The sequence below is a fragment of the Mobula hypostoma genome, chromosome 18 (assembly GCF_963921235.1).
Source record: "Mobula hypostoma chromosome 18, sMobHyp1.1, whole genome shotgun sequence".
Taxonomy (NCBI): Eukaryota; Metazoa; Chordata; class Chondrichthyes; order Myliobatiformes; family Myliobatidae; genus Mobula; species Mobula hypostoma.
Genome location: NC_086114.1, coordinates 8,061,775 through 8,085,412, shown reverse-complemented (window position 1 = coordinate 8,085,412; position 23,638 = coordinate 8,061,775). Strand labels below are relative to the sequence as shown.

General features: G+C 42.3%; 2 long non-coding RNA genes across 2 annotated transcripts in view; one reads left to right on the top strand and one right to left on the bottom strand.

Annotated features, from left to right (window-relative positions):
- LOC134358143 (uncharacterized) overlaps nt 1-23,638 on the bottom strand; it is a 39,341-nt gene that overhangs the window by 9,706 nt on the left and 5,997 nt on the right. The window contains exon 2 of the long non-coding RNA XR_010020812.1: nt 4,965-5,100. This is a non-coding gene — a long non-coding RNA (uncharacterized LOC134358143). The remainder of the gene's footprint in view (nt 1-4,964; nt 5,101-23,638) is intronic.
- On the top strand, nt 1,041-11,933 carry LOC134358144 (uncharacterized). Its single transcript, XR_010020813.1, has 3 exons — nt 1,041-1,430; nt 2,803-2,884; nt 11,844-11,933. It is a non-coding gene; the product is annotated as an uncharacterized LOC134358144 (long non-coding RNA).

The following is a 23,638-nucleotide window of genomic DNA, read 5'->3' as shown; positions in this document are numbered from 1 at the left end:
CATGGGGCTCCTCCACTACAAGACAGCAAGTGAACAGGTTGGGTGAGGAAGGCCCTCAGTTATCGTGGTAGTGTACCACTCCAGGGGTCCACAAGAGTGGCAACAGTGCTATTGGTTTTAAAGAAGTGGTATGGTAGAGTAGTGGTTAGCGTATCGATTTACAGCGCCAGCAAACATCGACCAGGATCCAATTCCCAGTGTTGCCTGTACGGAGTTTGCATGTTCTCCCCATGACCACGTGGGCTTCCTCGCGCAGTCCAAGACGTACGGTTAAGGTTAGTGAGTTAAGGGTATGCTATTTTGGTGGGTTTATTGCGTTCACTCTCCAGAAGTGGCTGCGTGACCTTGGCTTTACTAGAAGGGAGATCAAGTCAACCAGCAAGGCTGTAGCTGAGGCAGCAGAAAAAGGATCAGCATGGGTGTGGACCAAGTATGTCCAGAGGGGCAGATAGTCAGACAGTGTATACATCTTTTGCAAACCCTTCAGTAGTTGCATAGGCACCTGAAGAGTGGACTATCTGTTGGATGGAAGTGACCAACAACTCTGATAGAGGCAGATGCTAAGTTTTTAAGCTCACCAGTGGGAGGTGGTGCTTTAGCACTGCTGGCCCACCACCTTGAGGGAGTCTTGATCATAAGCGGGCCGAAACTCCTGAAGACAGGTGGCAGATCAACTGATGATCCCACTGGTGATAGCACAGGACAGTTAACATCTTAGTCCACGTGTGTTTTGTAACTCTGCTATTTTGGTGCGTGAAGCATGGTGACACTTACAGCTTCCCAGCACAATCCTTGCTGATTTGATTTGATTTAATGCAAATGATGCATTTCACTGCTAAGTTTCGGTGTACATTGACAAATAAAGCTAATCTTTAATCTTTCAGTATAATTTAACACTAAACAAATTGCTCTATGAATATAAGAATGAAAAGCCATTGCATGGATTATTCTTGTATACTTTTTTCTTACATCCCTTATTTATATTGATTTGTGTATATCTGTTAATTGCTTACTGTTGCTCTATGATGCAGGACGGCACAGCGAGTTAATGCTCATTGGAATCGTCTATGTTCAAGACCGACACTGAATGAGAATCTCACCCTCAATGATGGCTCACGTTTCACAGGGATTTATGTAGCAGCGAATATCCACAATTGCGCTGGAACAGACAGATGGGATGAAGTTCTGCTCTTGCTGATGGCTGTTCATGATCCCGGGGCAAGACCTGAGCGGATTGGACGCAGCTCCCGAAGGAGAGGAGCTCACAGCAAGAAGCCGCCTGGAACTGGCAATGGAATTGCACTTTGCCTGTTGTAAGGGTCCAGAAATTCAGCAAACAGACAGCACCATGCTGACTCCATGGGCCATCCAGCAAGTGCGACTCTGCCTCTTCTCTTTGTATCTCTGATTCTTCCCTCCTCCAGTCCCCGGTGAGTCTTTTGCTGCTCCTTCCTTGATTATTTGATTTATCCTCCTCTTCACGTCTCTATCCAAAATAGGATTCTTCCATCCTGAGGGGGTAAATAATTTAATTCCTCTGAGTGTCAACATGACAGAGCTAATTCCACAGGCTAGTGGAATTGGTTAGGCTCTACAGCAGCAGACGCTCCAGGTGATAAAATTTAATTCCCAATCCTCTTTGCTCCCATGTCTGCTCATGCACATCTACGAGACATGGAGAGATACAGCAGGGAAGAAGGCCATTCAGCCCAAGAGTCTGTGCTAACAATCAGCCAGCCTTTTCAAATCTCAATGTACATTTATTACCGAATGCAGTATACGACCCTGAAATTCGTCTTCCCCACGGAACAAACCGCACAAAGAAAAACACCAAACATCAAACTAACACCCCGCCTGTGCAAACAGCAACAAAAAAAGAGCGAAAACACTGAATATAAAAACATGAAATTAAAAGGCATATTTCAGTTCAGTTCAGCTCAGTGTTCATTATCTGTAGGCCACTGTGTTTCAAAAGTCGTTCAAAGGTAGTAACAAAAAAGAGGACGAGAGCAAGAACACATCCTAAACCCGAGAGTCCAATCTACAATCCACATCGACTAAACCTTGCTACACTAATCCTACAGTAATCCCTATTGAAATCTCTGCCCATTCTCCTCAGTTCTCCCAGATTCCACCTAACACTAGGTGTATTTTACTGTGGTAAATTAATTTACAAACATGCTCGTTTGTTATAAGGGTGGAAAGTGCAGCACCTAGGGAAATCCACATGGTCACAAGGAGAAGGTGCAGACCCCACACAGACAGCATCCGGGATAAGGACAGAACCCAGTTTACACACCTTAAGCCTATGTCATCTTGTTTTTGATACCCTTAACAAGAGAAAAAGGTTTGACTCTCTACTCTATCTCCGCTTCCAATTAAGAGCCTTCATGGAATCCAAGATTTCTTCAAAGAGAGGTGCCTCAGAAAGGCAACATCAGGACCCCAGGGTATGCCCTCTTCTCATTGTTACCTCTAGTAAAGAATTACAGAAGCCCGAAGGCACACACTAAGTGATTCAGAAATAGCTTTTTCCCCTCTGCCATCTGATTCCTAAATGGGCATTGAACCCATGAACACTACCTCACTTCTTTTAATATATATTATTTCTGTTTTTCAATCTTATAGAATATATATATATATACGTACTTACTTTAATAGAATTACTTATTATTATTTTCTTTTCTTTCTATATTATTATGTATTACATTGAACGGCTGCTGCTAAGTTAACAAATTTCACAACATATGCTGGTGAAAGTAAATCTGATTCAGTTATTATCTGTATCGTATGATCTCTCAGTTTCATTCGCTGCAGGGAACACAAGCCCAGACTATCCCACCTCTCCCTATAACTGAAGTCCTTCAATCCGGGCAACATCCTGGTGAGTCTCTTCTGCACACTCAAAAGTCAAAGTTCATTTATTTTCAAAGTACGTATATGTCACCGTATATTATGTTGAGATCTGTTTTCTTGAAAGCATTTATAGGAAAATAAAGAAATGCAGTAGTATTTGTGAAAATCTATACTGAAAGAATGACAAACAGCCCCCGTGTAAATGAAGATAAATTATGTAAATATTAAAAGCATAATTCCAACAGCAACACACAAAAAATGCTGGAAGAACTCCGGATTTACAGTCAATGTTTTGGGCTGAAACCCTTCATCAGGACTGGAAAGGAAGGGGAAGGCACCAGAATAAAAAGAAGTGGGGAGGGGAAGGAGGACAAGATAGAAGATGATAGGTGAAGCCAGGTGGTGTGAAAGGCAAAAGGCTGGAGAAGAAGGAATCTGATAAGAGAGGAGAGTGGACTATGGGAGAAATGGAAGGAGGGGACCCAGGGGAAAGTGACAGGCAGTTGAGGAAAAGATCTAAGAGAGTAGAGTAGAGAATAGAAGAAGAGGGAAGGTGGGGGAAAAGAAAACTTACTGAAGTTGGAGAAATTGATGTTCATGCCACCACATAGAATATGAAGTGCTGCTCCCCACCTTGAGAGTAGCCTCATCACGTAAACATATCGGTATTAAAATAGCAGGTCACTGGGAAATTGCGATTTTGGTGGATGGAGTGGAGGTGCTCAACAAAGTAGTCCCCTAATTTACGTTGGATCTTACCAATGTAGAGAAGGCCGAATCGGGAGCACTGGACACAATAGACAACCCCAAGAGATTCATAGGGGAAGTATTGCGTCACCTGGAAGGACTGTTTGGGGTCCTGAAAGGAGGCAAGGGAGGAGGTGAGTATGCAGGTGTAGCATTTCTGTCGCTTACAGAGATAACTGCTAGGAGGGAGGTTATTGAGGAGGTTCGAATGGACAAGGGAATCACGGAGGGAGTGAACTCTGCAGAAAGCGGAGAGTGAGGGAGAAGTAAAGATGTGTTTGGTAGTAGAGCACTGTTGAAAACAAATCCAGCATAACTATATATTTCTTAGAGTTTGGTAACCAGAACTGCACACAATACTCCCAGTGAGATCTAAATTGTGTTTTGTAATATTGCGGTATAACATCTGAACTCTTATACTCTATGCCAACGTCTGTAAAGGTTTACCAGAACCATAATCAGAATCAGAATCAGGTTTATTATCACTGACATGTTATGAAACTTCTTGTTTTGCGGCTGCAGTACAATGCAAAGAATGAAAAATTACTATAAGTTAGAATAGGAAATAAAATAATTTAGTGCAAAGCAGGAATAGTGAGGTAGTGTTTATGGATTCATGGATCATTTGGAAATTTGATGGCAGAATGGAAAAATAATTGCTCCTAAAATGTTGAGTGTGGGACTTCGGGATTTTTTACCTCCTCCCTGATGGTACTAATGAGAAGATGGCATGTCCTGGGTGGCAGGAGTCCTTAATGATGGATGCCAGCTACTTGAGAAACTGCCTTTTGAAGAAGTCCTCGGTAGTGGGAGACTTGTGCCCATGACGCAGCCGGCTCTGTCTACAAAACCCTCTGCAGCCTTTTGTTGAACCTGTACATCAGAGCCTCCATACCAGGCAGTGACACAACCAGTCAGGATGCTCTCCATGGCACATGGCTATTCAGTATGTCTTCTTCACCACCCTGTCCACATGTGTTCACCACTTTCAGGGGAACCACGGACTTGAACCTCAAGGTCTATCAACGTACCTTGGCACTCTACCATTTACTGTATATATCCTACACCTTCTTGACTTCCCAAAATGAAATCAACCCTCTCGGTCAACACTCCGCCCAACTTTCCCTCCGATATATCAACTCCTGCAGGACTGGTGTAGAAGCAAATCACCCCCGACCTAAGGGACTGTGTAAGGAGAGGAAGTACATTCACCAGTGCACAATAAAGAGTATTTATAAGAACAAACCGTGTGATGCCTTTTCAATCTAACATTCACACAATATTTAGCCATAAAGCAAAAACAGAATATTGTTCATGGGGACTTGTTACAAGGAGTCCCAGAGCATGCACTTCAAATGTACCTTATTAGCTTATTATCTGACAAGCTAGATGTATTGGCCGCTCTGGATCATTACCCGAACAGTGACAAATGGTTTCAGCATACAGAATACTTTCGTAGCCATATCCAGACAGTGCACTGCAGAGGAGAAGCTTTGTCTGTAATAAAACAAAGCAATAAGCACAAAAGATACTGAAAATCCAGAGCAAAGCACACAAAATGCTGGAGGAACTAACAGGTCAGGCAGCACCTATAGAGGGGAACATTTTGGGCTTTGTAAATGTCATTATTTTAAATATTGACTGGGTGTAACAAGTACAATGATTGAAAACTAATCTATCAGTGAGAATAAGGGTCACAGAGTCAAAGAGCATTGCAGTACAGACACAGCCCCGCTGCCCATCAAATCCCTGCTGAACTATTCCGCTGCCTAGTGCCATCAACCTGCACCTGGACTATATCCCTGCTTGCCCCTTCCATCCATCTATTTTACACATTTCTCCAAATGTTGAAATCAAACCCACATCCATCACTTCTGCTGGCAGTTCATTCTGCACTCTCACCACCCTCTGAATGATGAAGTTCCCCCTCAGGTTATCCTTAAATATCTCACCTTTCACCCTTACCCCTTGACCTCTAGTTCTAGTCTCAGCCAGCTTCAGTGGAAAAAGCCTGCTTGCATTTACCCTGTCTGTACCCCTCATAATTTGGTAAACCTCTATCAAATCTCCTCTCATTCTCCCATGAACCAGGGAGTAAAGGCCTAACCGATTCAACCTTTCCCTGTGACTCAGGTCTTCAAGTCCTGAGAACATCCTTGTGAATTTTCTCTGTACTTTTTCAATCTTATTCTGTAGGTAGGTGACCAGAACTGCACAGAATACTCCAACCCAGGCCTCACCAGCATCTTACACAACTTCAACATAACATTTCAACTCCTGTACTTAATATATTGATTAATGAAGGTCAATGTCCAAAAGCTCTCTTTATGACCCTATCTATCATAACACCACTTTCAGGGAATTATGAATCTGTATTCCCAGATCCCTCTGTTCTACTGCACTCCTTACAGGCCTACCATTCACTGGATTGTGCAAAACCTCGCACGTGTCTGGATTAAGTTCCATCTGCAAATTTTTCAGCCCATTTTCCCAGCTGGTTCAGATCCCAATGAAAGATTGATATCCTCCAGATGTCATCTAGTATTCAACATTTTTACCTGAGGATAAACATTCTGACTATATAAATCATTGAAAACTAAGAGATAGAAGCAAGAGGTCACCAGATAGTGGGATAGCCATCATTTCAAAGGAGCTGGAAGACAAAGCACTGAAGGTAACCTAAAACTCTGTTAGACAACCCAGGCACAGGTACCATACACTCAGTAGCCACTTTATTGGGTACACCTGTACACCTGCTCATTAATGCAAAGTTTATTTAGAGATACAGCATGGAATAAGCCCCTCTGAGCCTTCAAGCCACATTGCCCAACCATGCCCGACTTAACCTTAAACTAATCATGGGAGAATTTACAATGACCAATTAACCTACTAACTGCTGTTAGACTGTGGGAAGAAACAGGAAGACGTCCAAGTATTCCACAGGGACTCTGATCAGCCAATCATGCGCTAGCATCTCAGTGCGTAAAAGCATGCAGACATGGTCAAGAGATTCAGTTGTTGTTCAGACCAAACTTCAGAATGGGAAAAAAAATGTGATCTAAGTGACTTTGATCATGGAATGATTGTTGGTGCCAGATGGGGAGGTTTGAGTATCTCAGAAACTGCTGATCTCCTGGGGTTTTCACACACAACAGTCTCTAGAGTTCACAGAGAATGGTGCGGAAGACAAAAAAAGATCCAGTGAGCAGCAGTTCTGAGTGTGGAAAATGCCTTATTAATGAGAGATGTCAGAGGAAAATGGCCAGATTAGTTCATGCTGACAGGAGGTGAAGGTAACAATGGTGAGTAGAGAAGCATCTCTGAATACACAACATGTTGAACCTTGAAGTGGACGGACAACAACAGCAGAAGACCACAAAAATATGCTTAGTGACTACTTTCTTAGGTAAAGGAGGTACTGAATAAAGTGGCCATTGAGTGTATCTCTGTGCAAAATTACCATAATAACACTGAACCTGGAAGTGTTCAACCGTGAGAACAGATTGTATAGGTTTACATTAACTTAGATTATGTAGATTAATGGGTGATTTGATTTGATTGATGTGCTTCAGGTAATACAAAGGATTTGCAAGAGTAGCTTGAGTGTAAATGTTACTTTTGTTAGAAATTACTTAGATGCTCATTCCTAGTTGGTCATTCAAATGGTGTTTTACATGTCTGACTTACTTCTGAAATTTAGTTCCCGTGGAATAGGCAAATGCAATTTCACAACAGCACCGCTAACTGTAATGATTTTCTAAATAGAGAGGTTATATTCTCAAATCTAGAGCTAGCCCTTCCAGAGATGATACCAGGAAATGCAACCCACACCAATTTGCGTAGATACACCATGGGAAACATCCAACCCAGATGCATCATGGCTTGGCATGGTAGCTGTTCTTCCTAAAACTGCTAGGATCTGCAGAAAGTTGTGAGCACACCCCACTCCATTACGAAAACCAGTCTATACTGTCTATTGACCCTGTCTACACTTACTATTGCTTTAGTAAAGTAGCCAACATAATCAAGGATCCCTCCCAATCCAGATACCCCATTGGGCAGAAGATACAAAAGCCTGAAGGAATGTACCACCAGGCATGGTCCACTTGTGTCTTGCTCTTATAAGACTATTAAACAGATCACTTGTACAAAAAATAGCATCTTGACCTCACTGTCTGCCTCGTCAAGCCTTTCACCATATTGTCTGCCTGCACTTCAATACATTATGCTGTTTTTCCCTGTGTAACCTCGATGTATCGATGTGGTGAAATAATCTGTATGGATGACTTGCAAAACAGTGTTTCACTGTACCTCAAAGTTCAAAACTCAAAGTAAGTTTATTATCAAATTATGTATATGTCATCATATACTACCTTGAGATTCATTTCCTTGCAGGCACTCACAGTAGCACAAAATAATAATAATAATTTTTATTTGGTGGCCAGTTGGAGATACGTCTCTCCCAAAGGAGGTGTAAGGCTCTTCCTCCCTCCGCTAGCCTGCAGGTTACCCTTGGGTAAGGTGTAGCCCCTTCCAGACCCCCAACCAGGGTCACATGAAGCCATGGGAGCAGGTGGTGGACAGTCGTATGAGGAGCCAAGTCCTGGTTATGCAACCATTGACGGCAGGCAGGCAATCTCTGAAGAATACTGGCTGGGGTCACCCATCTTGTAAGGACACTGCTCAGAAGAAAGCAATGGCAAATCACTTCTGTAGAAATGAGACCATGATCACCCATGTCATACGACACAGCAAATAATGAATAATAATAAAACAGATAGACAGATAAATAAATAAATAAATACTAAGAACATAAGTTGTAGAGATCTTGAAAATGAGTCCGTAGGTTGTGCAATCAGTTCAATATTAAGGTGACTCAAGTTATCTACACTGGTTTATGCGTCAAATGGTTGACGGATAATTTTAAGGCATCCGTTAGTCTTGCAAGGCCATGGATCTGTGCCTGGAAAGTCTTCACTCTCCAGGGTGCAGGCCTGAGCAAAGTTGTGTGGAAGACTGGCAGTTGCCCATGCTGCAAGTCTCCCCTCTCCACGGTGTTGTCCAAGAGAAGGGCAAGGACCGATACAGCTTGGCACCAATGTCGTCGCAGAACACTGTGTGATTAAGTACCTTGCTCAAGGACACAACACATTGCTTCGGCTGGGGCTCGAACTCATGATCTTCAGGTTCCTAGTCGAATGCCTTAACCACTTGGCCACGTGCCCACTGACGGATAATACCTGTTCTGAAACTGGTGGTGTGGGACCTAAGGATCCTGTACCTCCATCATGATAGCATAACAAGAAGAGGACATGGTCTGGGTGGTGGGGGTCCCTGGTGATGGATGCTGCTTTCCTGTGACAACGCTCCTTGTAGATGTGCTTAATAGTGGGGAGGGCTTTTCCTGTGATGAACTGCGTTGTGATGGGGTCGGTATATGAGACAACAATAATTAACAATTCACTAAGCCAACTATTTGTTCACACAGGCGCATAATTGAAATCTAGAGCACTCTTCAACCAAAGAGTAATTGAAAATGGTGGCAATTAAAAACTGAGACTAATGAAAATGAATAGTCAAAGTTTTGGAACCAACACTGAAAATGAACTTCAGAAATGAATTTAATTGAGTGGTTGAATAGATTGGAAGGGGGAAATGGCTTTTGCCTTTTCTTTCATTTCCAAGTTCCAATTTCCTAAGTCTTGTCTTACATGAACCATGAAGGCAGACAATGCAACCACAAAGGATAATTTCATGGGAGATCTAATGAATACTCCTTTATTCCAAACACAAGAGGTTCTAAAGATGCTGGAAATCCAGAGTAACACCTGCTGTATGCTGGAGGAATTCAGCAGGTCAGGCAGCATCTATGACGAGGAGTACAGAGTCGATGTCTCAAGCCTGATGAAGGGTCTCCGCCCAAAATGTTGTCTCTTTATTCCTCTCCATAAGGGTTGGCATCAGTTGCTCATGCATTGAACTGTACAGTTCACCCCATCTGTCTCAATATGCACAGGAGACTTGGAGTCAAAATAGCCCAGAGCAGAGATAGTTCACCAAGCTCTAAATTGATAGTCCAGAGACTTGGCCACAGCCATTACCATTCTCTTACCCGCGGAAAAAAGAAACACAGTATTTGTTCCTGTTTAGCTTCACAAAATAGATCCCATTTAACTATAGAGACTACAGATGCTGGAATCTGGAATAACATGCAAAATACTGGATCAAATGGAGGAAAATGAACAGAGTACATTTCAGCACAAGTACAGGGAAAATATGTTCCTATTAGGAGGAAGGACAGGGATGGAAAGATAAGAGAACCTTGGATGTCCAGAGAGGTGATGAACTTAGCTAAGAAGAAAAAAGAAAAGTATGTAAAACTTTTGAAGTTTGAATCAAATGGAGTACATGATGAATATATGAAGCCAGACAAGACCTAAGGAAGGGATTTAGGTAAGTCCCTTTGAGTTGAGAGTTAAAGGGCAGAAGTTTAGGGGTAACATGAGGGGGAGCTTCTTTACTCAGAGAGTGGTAGCTGTGTGGAACGAGCTTTCAGCAGAAGTGGTTAAGGCAGGTTCGATGTTGTCGTTTAAAGTTAAACTGGACAGCTATATGGACAGGAAAGGAATGGAGGGTTATGGGCTGAGTGCAGGTCGATGGGACTAGGTGAGAGTAAGAGTTCAGTACGGACTAGAAGGGCCGAGATGGCCTGTTTCTGTGCTGTAATTGATATATGGTTATATGGTTATAAGTCAGGAGGGGTCATGAAAAGTCCTTGGCAAGTAGGATTAAGGTGAATCCCAAGGCATTCTATACATTCTATACATAGAGCAAGAGGACAACCAGGAAGAAGATAGGACCACTGAAGGATGAAGGAACTTTTGCTTGGATGTGGACAATGTGAATGAAGTACTTAATGAGTACTTTGCTTTAGTATTTAACAAGGAAATGGACATGGATGACAAGGAGATCAATAAAGAGTGTATAAATACAGTATGCCAGGGTATCTAGATGTCAAGGAGGAAGAGGAGGAGGTAGTGTTGGGCCTCCTAATGAATATTAAGGTGGATAAGCTCCCAGGGAATGATGAGATTTACCCCACGTTATTGAAGGAGGTTAAAAAAAAATAGAAGATGACACAGGTTACAATGGATAGATAATATTACTCAGACAATGTGTATGACTTTGGGGGATCTTAGAGAGGCAGTTTCCAACACAAAGGCTTGGTGTGTAGGAGTCCATGAGGTCATGAAGAGTCGGACTTGACTTAATAACTGAACAATAAAAGGGATGAGTTTGCTGGGGCCTTGTCCAGTATCTTCGTGTCCTTTCTGAATACAGGCAAGGTCCTGGAGGACTGGCAAGTAGCTAATATCATTTCTCTATTTAAGAAGGGAACGAGGAAAAATTATGGGAACAATACACAGGTCGATAAGGTGGTTAAAAAGGCATATGGAGTGCTTGCTTTTATTAGTCCAAGGCATTGAGTTCAAAAGTCAAGATGTTATGTTGCTTGCTAATTTATGCATCACCAGTAATGTCTGTTTGGTTGGTAAGGTCAGATGAGATTGCCGAGTTCAGACATGCTATGACAATGAGTGTTCACTGCCTGTAGATCAATAGTTCTTCCTGCATTCCAGTGCCTGTTTTCCTGACGGTCTGTCAGGTCTCTTGCCTCAAGTTAGGGTGCTGCTTATCGCCTACCCCCAAGAATCTTAAATGTCTCCCAGTGACTTTGATTTCCCCTAACATTCCCTTAGGACACACACATACTCGCTCCCTTGTGGGTGGTACCACCCCGGTTGAGAATCATTCCAACAGAGGCTTTTGGGAGATGTTTAGACAGGCGCATAAATATGAGGAAGATGGTCAGATATGGACATTGTGTAGGTCAGAAAGGTTAGTTTTGGACGGTTTTTGATTTATTTTTGAGCTGGTTTGGCTCAACATAGTGGGCTGAAGGGCCTGTTCCTGAGCTGTACTGTTCTATGTTCTATGCTCAATGTCCAGTCAACGTTACAGGTCAAGACCCTTCATCTGGACTGGTTGGTGCCTGCGTAATGCTGCCTAGTCTGCTGAGTTCCTTCAGTGTTTTGTGTGTTGCTCTGTTTAACAATATGGTGTAGGAATGAAAGAAGTAAGTAGTTAATTAATGAATAATGCAGATTAACATCTGGACTGTCTTCTCACAATGCCAAGCTACTGCAATAATTGTTAAAACTTAGATTTCTTAATTTAAGGACGGTTGTTCACACAATGAAGAGTCATAGCCTTCATCTGGAGGTGTAACCATTAGAGACAACAAGCAAAGTGCTGGAGGGACTCCACAGGTCAAATGGCATTTGTGAAGGGAAATGGACATTCTTGTTCCAGGTCAAGATCCTTCAATTATTTGAAATGTTCTTCGCTTTGATTTTTGTTATATAAATCTCCTTCATTAAACACACTGTACAAAGCCAAAATTTGTTTTCTGTGTCACACCCCTCTCTCATCCTTGTCTTATCTCTCTCTTTTCTTTATTTTTTTTTGCTGAGACTACACCTAGAATACAATGTACAGCTTAGTCTACTTAGCCAGGGAGAAATATGGCTGAATTGGAGGAGTTCAGAGATGAATTGCTGCATTGATTCCTGAGGTTAAGAAGTTCCCTTCCTCGGAGAGGTTGAGCACTGGAGTCTGGAAGAACAGGGATATTTTGAAACATCGCGCCCTGAAAGAATTTGAAAGGTAAATAGTGAGAGGAAGTTTCTCTCTCACGGGGATCTGAATTCAGGAGTCACTAATTCAGAAGAAGGGTTTTGTGCATTTCAGACAAGAATGAGGAAGAATTTCTTCACTTGAGGATCAACCTCAGAGAGATGCACAGGATGAGGCATTCAGGTATATAACATATTGAGAGTGTAACCTATAGCAACGCAGTCATGCAGCATTCATTACAGCTCATGTTCTCGGTAACACATGTACAACGCTGGAGGAACTCGGCAGGACAGGCAGCATTTATGGAAATGAATAAACAGTTGACATTTTGGATCAAGACCCTTCTTTAGGACTGAAGAGGAAGGGAGAAGACACACTCCTAGTGTGTGAGTAGTGGAGTGATAGATTCCAGTGAAAGTGGATGGGAAAGTAGGGACAATAAAAAAATGAAAGTGGGGTAAATGTGCACTTGATGGACAACATTCGTGGGTTGAAAGGTCAGTTTCTGATAGGTATGATTCTATGCTCAGTGATTCTAGATGAACCTGTGGATCTGGAGTATTTGGATTTCCTGAAGGCATATGATAAAATGCCACACACAAGCTTACGGGACTATGTTACTGAAGATTGAAGGCTCAAGCAGCAAAAAATGTTAGATCTCTATTTTTGGAAGTTTAAGTTAATGAGGGATGATGTTTTTGAAGCATGTAAGGTGTTACGGGGGGCAGGACATGGGAGATCCTTGAATGAGGGAACATCATTACAAGTTAAGAGGATGGTCACCTAAAACTGTCAGGAACAGTTATTACTCTTCAAGCATCAAGCTTCTGAACCAATGTGGATGATTTCACTTGCGTCAACACTGAACTGATTATACAACTTACAGACTCACTTTCAAGGACTCTACAACTCATGTTCTCAATATATTTATTTATTATTTAGTATTGTTATTATTACTGCATTTGCACTGTTTGCCTTCTCTTGCACATTGGATGTTTATAGGTCTTTTTAAGTGTGTAGATTTTCATTGATTCCATTGTATTTCTTTGTATCTACTGTGAATGCCCGCAAGAAAATGACTCTCAGGGTAGTATATGGCGACATAGATATACCTTGATAGTAAATTTACTTTGAACTTTGATCTTTGAAGAAAGTTTTGGAGGCCAGATCATTGGAGATACCTAAAGGGGAGATAGATAACATGTTAAGCAAATACAGCTGCAGCTGAATGACCTTCGGAAAAACAGAGAACATAGAATAGTACAGCACAGTACAGGCCCTTTGGCCCACGATGTTGTGCTGACCCTCAAACCCTGCCTCCCATATAAGCCCCCACCTTAAATTCCTCCATATACCTGTCTAGTAGTCTCTTAAACTTCACTAGTGCATCTGCCTCCACCACTGACTCAGAGAGTGTATACCACGCACCAACCACTCTCTGAGTAAAAAACCTTCCTCTAATATCTCCCTTGAACTTCCCACCCCTTACCTTAAAGCCATGTCCTCTTGCACTGAGCAGTGGTGCCCTGGGGAAGAGGTGCTGGCTATCCACTCTATCTATTCCTCTTATTATCTTGTAGACCTCTATCATGTCTCCTCTCATCCTCCTTCTCTCCAAAGAGTAAAGCCCTAGCTCCCTTAGTCTCTGAAACAGAGAAGGTGATAGGTAGAGGCTACAGGGAGGTAGTCACACTTAAGACACAGGAAGTAGGTACTTGGATGACTGTCAGGTGAGGGAAAGGGAATGAGTAGCCAGCACAGAGCACCCCAGTGGCTGTTTCTCAATAATGAATGTACCACTTTGGATACTGTTGGGGGAGACGAATTACCGGGGAAAAGACAGTGACTGGCTCTCTGGCACTGAGTCTGGTGCTGTGGCTCTGAACAGAAGTGTGGAGAGGGGGTCCAGTTAGAGGAGTAGACATGAGATTCTGGGAACACAGTAGAGGCACCCGGATGGTATGCTGCCAGGGTCAGGGATGTCTTGGATCGGGTCCACGGCATTCTAACGGAGGAAAGTCAGCCGCCAGAAGTCTTAGTAAATATTGGCAACAATGGCATAGCTAGGAAAAGAGAAGAGGTCCTGAAGAGAGATCTTAGGGAGCTAGGTAGAAAGCTGAAAAGCAGGATCTTCAGGGTACTAATCTCTGGATTGCCGCTTGTGCCACGCGCCAGTGGGGTAAGAATAGGACGATTTGGCAGATGAATGTGTGGCTGAGGAAGAGGTGCAGGGGGCAGGGTTTCAGATTTTTGGATCTTTGGGATCTTCTCTGGGGAAGGCATGACCTGAACAAAAGGGACGGGTTGCACCTGAACCTGAGGAGGACCAATATCCTGTGGGCCAGTTTACTCAAACTGTTGGGCAGGGTTTATACCAATTTATCAGGGGTATGGGAAACTGCGTGATAGGGGTGAGGGTGAGACAGTAGGTATACAAGCAAAGGCAGTGTGTTGTGAGACTGTCAGGGATGACAGGCAGATGATTGGGTAAAATTGCAGTCAGTGGGATGAGCTGCATTGTAATAGGGTAACAAACACAGGACTAAAGGTGAAATATTTGAATGCAGCCAGTACATGGAATAAGGTAGATGAATTTATAGCACAGTTAGAGATTTGCAGGTATGAGCCTTACATCAAGGATACACATTCTATCAAAAGGACTGGCAAAGGGGATGGGGTGGGCTCTGCTGGTAAAAATGAAATCAAATTCTTTGAAAGAGGTGCCATATGATCGAAAGATATAGAATTCTTGTGGGCAAAAGCAAGAAACTGCAAGGGTAACTGATGGGAGCTCTATAGACGTTTCTGAAGAGTAGCCATAATTAGATTAGATTAGATTATGAGGACGCACAGTCCTCTTTTATTGTCATTTAGTAATGCGTGCATTAAGAAATCATACAATGTTCCTCCAGAATGATATCACAGAAACACAAGACAGACCAAGACTGAAAAACTGATAAAAACCACACAATTATAACATATAGTTATAACAGTGCAAACAATACCGTAATTTGATAGAAGAACAGACCATGGGCACAGTAAAAAATGTCTCAAAGTCTCTCGAAAGTCCCAACATCTCATGCAGATGGTAGAAGGAAGAAAACTCTCCCTGCCATGAGCTTCCAATGCCGCTAACTTGCCGATGCAGCATCCTGGAAGCACCCGACCACAGTCCGACTCTCAGTCCGTCCGAAAACTTCGAGCCTCCGACCAGCCCTCCGACACCAAGCACCGAACACCATCTCTGCCGAGTGCTTTGACCCTAGCTCCGGCCGCCAGCAACAGGCAAAGCCAAGGACTTGGGGCCTTCCCCTCCGGAGATTCTTGATCGCACAGTAGCAGCCGCAGTGAACCAGGCATTTCAGAAGTTTCTCCAGATGTTCCTCTGTGCTTCTCACGTCCGTCTCCATCAAATCAGGATTATGCACAGCCCCTGTTTAACAAATACGATATCATTTCACTGGAGAGGCCGCGTGTGCTGCGTCGCGCCGCCATCTTCTCCTCCTCTCCTCCCTTAATGTGGGCTACAATTAAAATGGGAGATAGAAAATGCCTGTCAAAAGGGCAATATTATGATAGTCATGGAGGATTTCAATATGCAGGTAGATAAGGAAAGTCAGATTGGCGCTGGTTTTGGATCCCAAGAGAGATAATTTGTTGAATGCCTATGAGATAGCTTTTCAGAGGAACTTATAGTTTAGTCCACTAGGGGATCAGCTATTTTGGATTGGGTGTTGTGTAATGAATCAGATTCGATAGAGCCTAAGGTAAAGGAACACTTAGGAGACATTGATCATAATATGATAGAATTCACCCTGCAATTTAAGAGCGAGAAGCTGAAGTCAGATGTATCAGTAAAGGGAATTACAGAGGCATGAAAGAGGAGCTAGTCAAAGTTGATTGGAAGGGGACGCTAGCAGGGATGACTGTAAAGCAGCAATGGCTGGAGTTTCTGGGAGCAAATTAGAAGACACAGCATGGATACATCCCAAAGAAGAAGTATTCTAGAGTCAGGATGATACAACTATGGCTGACAAGGGAAGACAAAGCCAACATAAAAATGAAAGAGAGTGCATTTAATAGAACAAATATCAGTGGAAAGCTGGAGGATTATGAAGCTCTTAAAAACCAGCAGGAGGGAACTAAAAAAACCATAATGAGGGAAAAGATGATATATGAAGGTAAGTTATTGAATAATATCAAAGAGGGTATCAAAAGATTTTTCAAATTATTATAAAGAGTAAAAGCGAGGCGGGAATAGATATCAGACCACTGCTTGAGAGGTGGTATGGGGGGAAAGGAAAAGGCAGACAAACTGAATACATATTTTGTATCAGTCGGCTCTGTGGTAGACACTAGCACTGTGCCAGAAGTTCAAGACTGTCAAGGGGCCAAAGTGAGTGCAGTTGCCATTACCCAGAGAGATGGTTCTTGGGAAACTGAAAGGTCTGAAGGTAGGTAAGAGGTAAGTTACCTCGACCAGAAGGATTACACTGCAGAGTTCTGAAAGAGATAGCTGAACTGGTAATGATGTTTCAAGAGTCACTAGATTCTAGCTTGCTTCCAGAGGACTGGAAAATTGCAAATGTCACTTCACTCTTCAAGAATGAGGGGAGACAGAAGAAAGGAAATTATAGCTCAGTTAGCCTGGCCTCATTAGTTGGGAAGATGTTGGAGTTGATTGATAAGGCTATGGTTTTGGGGGTACCTGGAAGGACATGGTAAAATAGGCCATAGTCAGCATGGTTTCCTTAAAGGAAAATCTTGCCATACAAATCTGTAGGAATTCTTTGAAGAAGTAACAAGCAGGATAGACAAAGGAGAATCGGTGGATGTTGTGTACTCGGATTTTCAGAAGATTTGACAAAGTGCCACGCATGGGGCTGCTAAATGAGTTAAGAGCCCAGATATTACAGGAAAGATTCTAGCATGGATAGAGCATTGCCTGATTGACAAGAGGCAAAGAGTGGGAATAAATGGTTCCTTTTTGGATTGACTGCCAGTAACTTGTGGTGTTCCACGGTGGTCTGTGTTGGGACTGCTTTTTTTTATGTTGTATGTTAATGATTTGGATGATGAAATTAATGGCTTTGTGACCAAGCTTGTGGAAGATATGAAGATAGGTGGAGGGGGCAGGTAGTGTTGAGGAAGCAGAAAGGCTGCAGAAGGACTTAGATAGATTAAGAGAATGGACAAAGAAGTGGCAGTGGAATACAATGTCAGGAAGTATATGGTCGTACACTTTGGTAGAAGAAACCAAAGCATATACTATTTTCTAAACAGGGAGAAAATTCAAAAATCTGAGGTGCAAAGGGAATCCTCATGCAGGATTCCCTGAAGTTTATCTTGTAGGTTGTGTCAGTGGTGAGGAAGGCAAATGCAAGGTTAGCATTCATTTTGAGAGGACTAGAATATAAAAACAATGTTAAGGCATGGTAAAGCACTGGTGAGGCCTCAGTTGGAGTATTGTGAGCAGTTTTGAGCCCCTTATCTAAGATAGAATATGCTGACATTAGAGAAAGTTCAAAGGAGGTTCACAAGAATAATTCCTGGAATGAAAAGGGTTATCGTATGAGGAGCGTTTGATGTGTTTGATGGCTCTGGGCCTTTACACACTGCAATTTTGAAGAAGGCAGGATGGGGAGATCTCATTGAGCCATGGAGGCCAAGTCATTGGCTGTACTTAAGGCTGAGGTTGATAGATTCTTGATAAGGCAGGGTGTGAAAGGTTATGGGGAGAAGGCAGGAGAATGGGGTTGAAGGGGAAATGGATTCACCATGGTGAAATTGTGGAACAGACTCGATGGGCCAAATGGCCTAATTTTGCTCCTATGTCTTATGGTCTCGTAGTCTTTTAAGTTTTTGAAAGATGAAGGAATCAAGTGCGCTCTGAACCTGGCACACAGGAGCAGTAAAGACATTGGGCAGATGAACCATGATCACTCTGAATGGCAGAGCTAGCTATTTCCATGTGCTCTCATGTCCATAGGAGGACTGCAGACTAACCATTGTGCTTTGAGAATAATGCTTGAGAGCTCTGGCAGACATATATAGCGAGAGATAAATGATGAGTAATTGTTTGCTGTCTGCTTGAACTGTCAAGGTCTTTACAATGAAACTCCAAATGTAAAAAACACCAATTGCTTTGGGTCAAATGAGGTAATTGGGCACTGTTTTGTAATATATATTTTTTCAAAGAAAATAAAACTCAGCACATATCCTGTCATGTCCATCTGTAGACTACTCCACAGACAGTTCAGGATTGAAGCGTTGTAAGCAGCTGATGCTCAGATACTAACATAACTTGGCCAAGAGCCAGTTCCTGAACGATAACCTTTCAAAGTCAAGTCAGAGTAAATTTATTATCAAAGTACATAGATGTCACCATCTCCTACCCTGAGATTCAGTGTCTTGCAGACATTTACAGGAAAATAAAAACAGACAATAGAACTTATGAAAGAAACTATACATAATCAAAAACTAACAAACAAATGTACAAAAATTATATTTACACAAATGAGTAGTAAATGAATGTGGTTTCCTTGAAAGTGAGTCCATAGGTTGTGGAATCAGTTCAGTATTGAGGTGAGTGAAGTTATTTATGCTGATTCAGGAGCCTAAAGTTGAGGGGTAATAACTGTCCCTGAACCTGGTTGGTGTGGGCCCTAAGGCTCCTGTACCTCCTACCTGGTGGCAGTAGTGAGAAGAGAAAGTGGCCTGGATGGTGGGGGTCCCTGATGATGGATGCTGCTTGCTTGTGGCATCGCTCCTTGCAAATGTGTCCAATGGAGAGCAGAGATTTTCCTGTGATGTACTGGGCTGTATCCACCACTTTCTGTAGACATTCTCATTCCTGGGCATTGGTGTTTCCCTACCAGGCTGTGGTGCCCTTTGTTAGGATACTCTCCACTGTGCCTCTATGAAGGTTTTAGATGACTTGCTGAATCTAGGCAAAATTCTAAGAAAGTAGAGGTGCTGTCATGCCTCCATTGTGTTGGTCCTGGGACATATCCTGTGATATGATAACCCCAAGGACTTTAAAGTTACTGACTCTTTCCACCTAGAACCCTCGAATGAGGATCACAGGCCAGTCCATCACAGGCAAAACTCTCCCCACTTTTGAGCACATCTACAAGGAGTACTGCCACAAGCAAGCAGCATCTATGGACCACTGGCTTCTTCCTCCTGTAGTCAATAATCAGCTTTTTGGTTTTGCTGACATTGAGTGAGAGCTGTTGTGGTACCATTCAACCTGATTTACAATCTGCCTTTGGTTGTCCTGCATTGTTGATGGCTTGGTTAGAACCCAAGTGGACTTGGTCCACTACATTATTGAAGTTCACGAGCTATTGCTCAAGGTCAACCTTACTCGTGGAAAAGGAATTTCAACTAAACTAAACTTGTGTTGAAGATGTGCATGAAAAATTATGCTGACCATATGTGAATTGTAGCCAAGTTGCGTTGAAGTTATGCTAAAGACCATATTAAAATAATGTGAGAATTGTGGTGAGATTGTGTCAATTGTTTGTGTGCAAACTACAGTCGAGCTGTGTTGATATTTCTACCTCATTATTCATTCCACCCACATAGGATCATAATCTCTTATCATCCATTAGCGAGGGTAGACGGGCCCTTGATTTAGTGTCACATCTGAAGAATGCCACCTCTATCAGTGTTGTACTCTGTACCACAATGGTGTGTTACATTTAAATAAATCAAATTTTCCACGTAGAATAATTCTGATTGTGATAGCATTGCGTCAGCTGTCTACAAAATTCTAAACTCAAATGAAGATCTTAAGCCCTATCCAATATAGATAGCTACAGGTACCCTCACTAAAGAGCAGCCATCTACCCTTCAAAGGCTAGATCACTTCCCTGTTTATCATCCATGATGAGTTTACCTGCCAATACCCTCTATTTGAGTGGTGGGTCTCCCCTCCCTACCAAGGAGGAGATACTTCCAGCTAACAAAGTACTTTAAACAATTCATTTATTGTCAGTGATACATGTTTAAATTCAGACAAGATTCTTAAACACATCTAAAACTCACAGAGATTTTCTGTCTTATAAAAGATTTCCCAATTACAAATGATTTTTAAAACACAGAGGATTTCCAACACAGATGTACAATTCCAAGTTATGTCCCCTAGAAATACATACCAATGAGGAACAGATGAACAAGTTGTCCATCACAGAAATTGAAGGCCAAGAAATAGATATTTTTCACCCCATCTTTCTGTCATTCTTCTTGCTGTTCCTTGACTGTGTTTAAAAATCCTGACTGCTTTCTAACACCTATACTTTTTTTTTTGCTACTTGGGTGAATTCACACACATGTCATATTTTTGCAGATAACTTTTCACACAGAGAGTCTACAATCTCAGGGCTACAGAAATCCCAAACACCCAAAATTAATGCTGTGAAAACTGACCCTCTGAGTGCACAAATCTTCCAACTATTGATAGATCAGCTATTTGATGTGCTAAGTGATAGAATCAATCTAGTTTGAAAACTTCCATGAACTAAATAACTTAGCCAATGTTTTCTGGTTTGATTTGGGACCAACTACATAATTGAACTGTCCTAAGTAGTCATCCTCATGCTTTGGGCAATCAGACTGTGCTCTATTGACATTACTGTTTGTTTGCAAAGCTGTCCTTTAAACTTCAGACTGATTATTGCTTTCCATTTACAGTAAGAACTGAAGACTGGCTCCCATTTATAACACAAAGCTGAACAAAGAATATCAGTTGGAAGTTTAGCTTCCTCAAAACCAACTCTTTGATCTCCAGAAGTCTCGGCTGCTCTGTTAGAAAGCTGAGCTTGGCAAAAGGGATCCTACCCCTGGCCTTGAACAGTGAATATTCACTGGAAATACAGCAACACACAAGAGCTCCCACCTAGCATAATTCACTGTATGTTTCTACGTTTCCATGTAGACCATAAGGCACAGGAGCAGAATTAGGCCATTTGGCCCATCAACTCTGCTCCACCATTCCATCATGGCTTATTTATTATCCCTCTCAATCCCATTCTCCTGCCTTCTTCCCATAAACTTTGATGCCCTTACTAATCAACCTCTACTTTAAATATACTCAGTGATTTAGACTCCACAGCTGTCTGCGGCAATGAATTCCACAGATTCACCACCCTCTGGCTAAAGGGACATTCTTCTATTCTGATGTACATGTGTCAAATAATGCTAATCTTTAACCTTCATTTGTAAGCCATAGGCACTATCACAGTAAGTGGTCTTCACAGAGGAATAGAGTCCTCAGAGCATTCATTCACGGATAATCTGAAACACAGGTTCTCAATATGATACACGTTCTCAATGGATGAAGAACTAAACAGCTGAGAAAGTTTCACAGGGCTCAAACAAAGAACAAATATTTTAATACAAAATATAAATCTGTTGAAATTCATCCTCCTTGTACGTAACCAAGAGCTAAAGTTACAGAAAGGCATTCATGAAAGATTTAAGCCGTACAATAAAACCTTATATCTGTATATATTATTTTACTGGGGCTTGAATGCAATTTCATGCATATTGAGACAAATATTTTCCAGTGCTGCCCGTAAAGATTTCCTTCATATTCAGGAAGGACAGATCACATCATTTGGGAATAAGAGGTGATTGTTGACGAACTTACCTGGGAAATAGAGCTGGCCTCAAGCTCCTGTGACAACGACTTCAACTTCTATAGAGTACCTTCATTAGCTGGCTGACCCCAGAGACAAGACAGAACTTTCTATTGTAAGTGGATGTGTGCTCACGGGATCTAGTGAAGTGTTCAAACACTGACAAGATCTTGCAGAGTTTGCAACACTCAGCAAGCTGAGAGAGAGAATCAGGCAGGGCTGGGGAGCTGGGATGCAGGAAGAATCAGGTCTGCTGTTGTGGACATACAAAGATAAGCCATCCGTTGGGAAAAATAGCTATGGATGATGAGATGTAGATTCAGAAAGTCCACCATGAGCACAATCACAATCCTCCCCAGACATCGAAGACATCTACAGCAGGTAGTGACTTAGGAAGGTGGTATCCATCACGAAAGACCCTCACCATCTGGACATACCCTTTTCTCATTACTATCATCAAGGAGGAGTTACTGGAGCCTGAAGACCCATACTTAACATTTAGGAACAGTTTATTCCCTTCTTCCATCAGGTTTCTGAATGGTTCATAAACCCATGGCACACAGTATGCCAGAAATATTGCAGAATATTGGTAGCTCGGGTTGGCTATTTGGAAGTTTGGTTGATTGCCGAGCTCAGCAAAATGTTTGCAGATATTTCGACTCCAATTGAGAAGTTATCATCAGTGTGTTGTTGAGGGTGTTGAATGCTGGCTCAGAATACTGGCTTATGTACTCCTCCGAGGTCCGAATGAATATTGATTAAACGTGGTAATCTGGTTGGCTGGTTCAAAACACTGTGAACAGTTCAGCAGTAGAAGATTATGATTGGCTAGCTTTGAGGGAGGTGTTTGCTTAACTGTCCAGATCCCGAGATTACTGGTGATTGCTGATTGTTGACATCATTGGATCTATAAGTTTGGTATATGAACCCTTATGGTGAAAAGAGAAACAACAACGTCAACAATCAACAGGTTACCAGTAATCTATATGGTGAGATATACGTACTTCAATAATAAATTTTTACTTTGATTTTGGGTATCAAGGTGTTATCCAAAGGGTTATACCTAAGGGCTATGGAGACAAGGCAGGAGTACCAGGTTGATAAAGTCAACCATGATTGCATGCTGGTGCAGATTTGATGGGCTGCATGCCTAACTCGGCTCCCATATCTTATGGTTTTATGGTCTTACAGCCAAACTATGAAAGTTAACTGACAAGGTGGGGCACTTTCAAATCTCTCCATGGATGATTTTGACCCTCCATTGGCCTTGAATGCATCTGAGGTAGCAAAGGCTCTCAGCCCAAAACGTCAGCTGTTTACTCTTTTCCATCGATGCCTGACCTGCTGAGTTCCTCCAGCATCTTGTGTGTGTTGCTTTGGATTTCCAGCGTCTGCAGATTTTCTGGAGTAAGCAAAGGAGGAAATGGACAGAGCTTTTCTTTCACTTTGTATTTGTTGCTGATGCTAATACGATCGAATCATGAAAACAAAGGACAAAGCACAGACTTGATGTCTTCAAAGGAGATGGTAGCATGTTAGTTAAAAACATAGAACGTTCCAGTACAGTTCAGGCCCTTCGGCCCACAATGTTGTGCCAACCTTTTAACCTACTCTAGATCAATCTAACCCTTCCCTCCTACAGAGCCCTCCATTTTTATTTAATCCACATGCCTATCTAAGTGTTTCGCAAATGC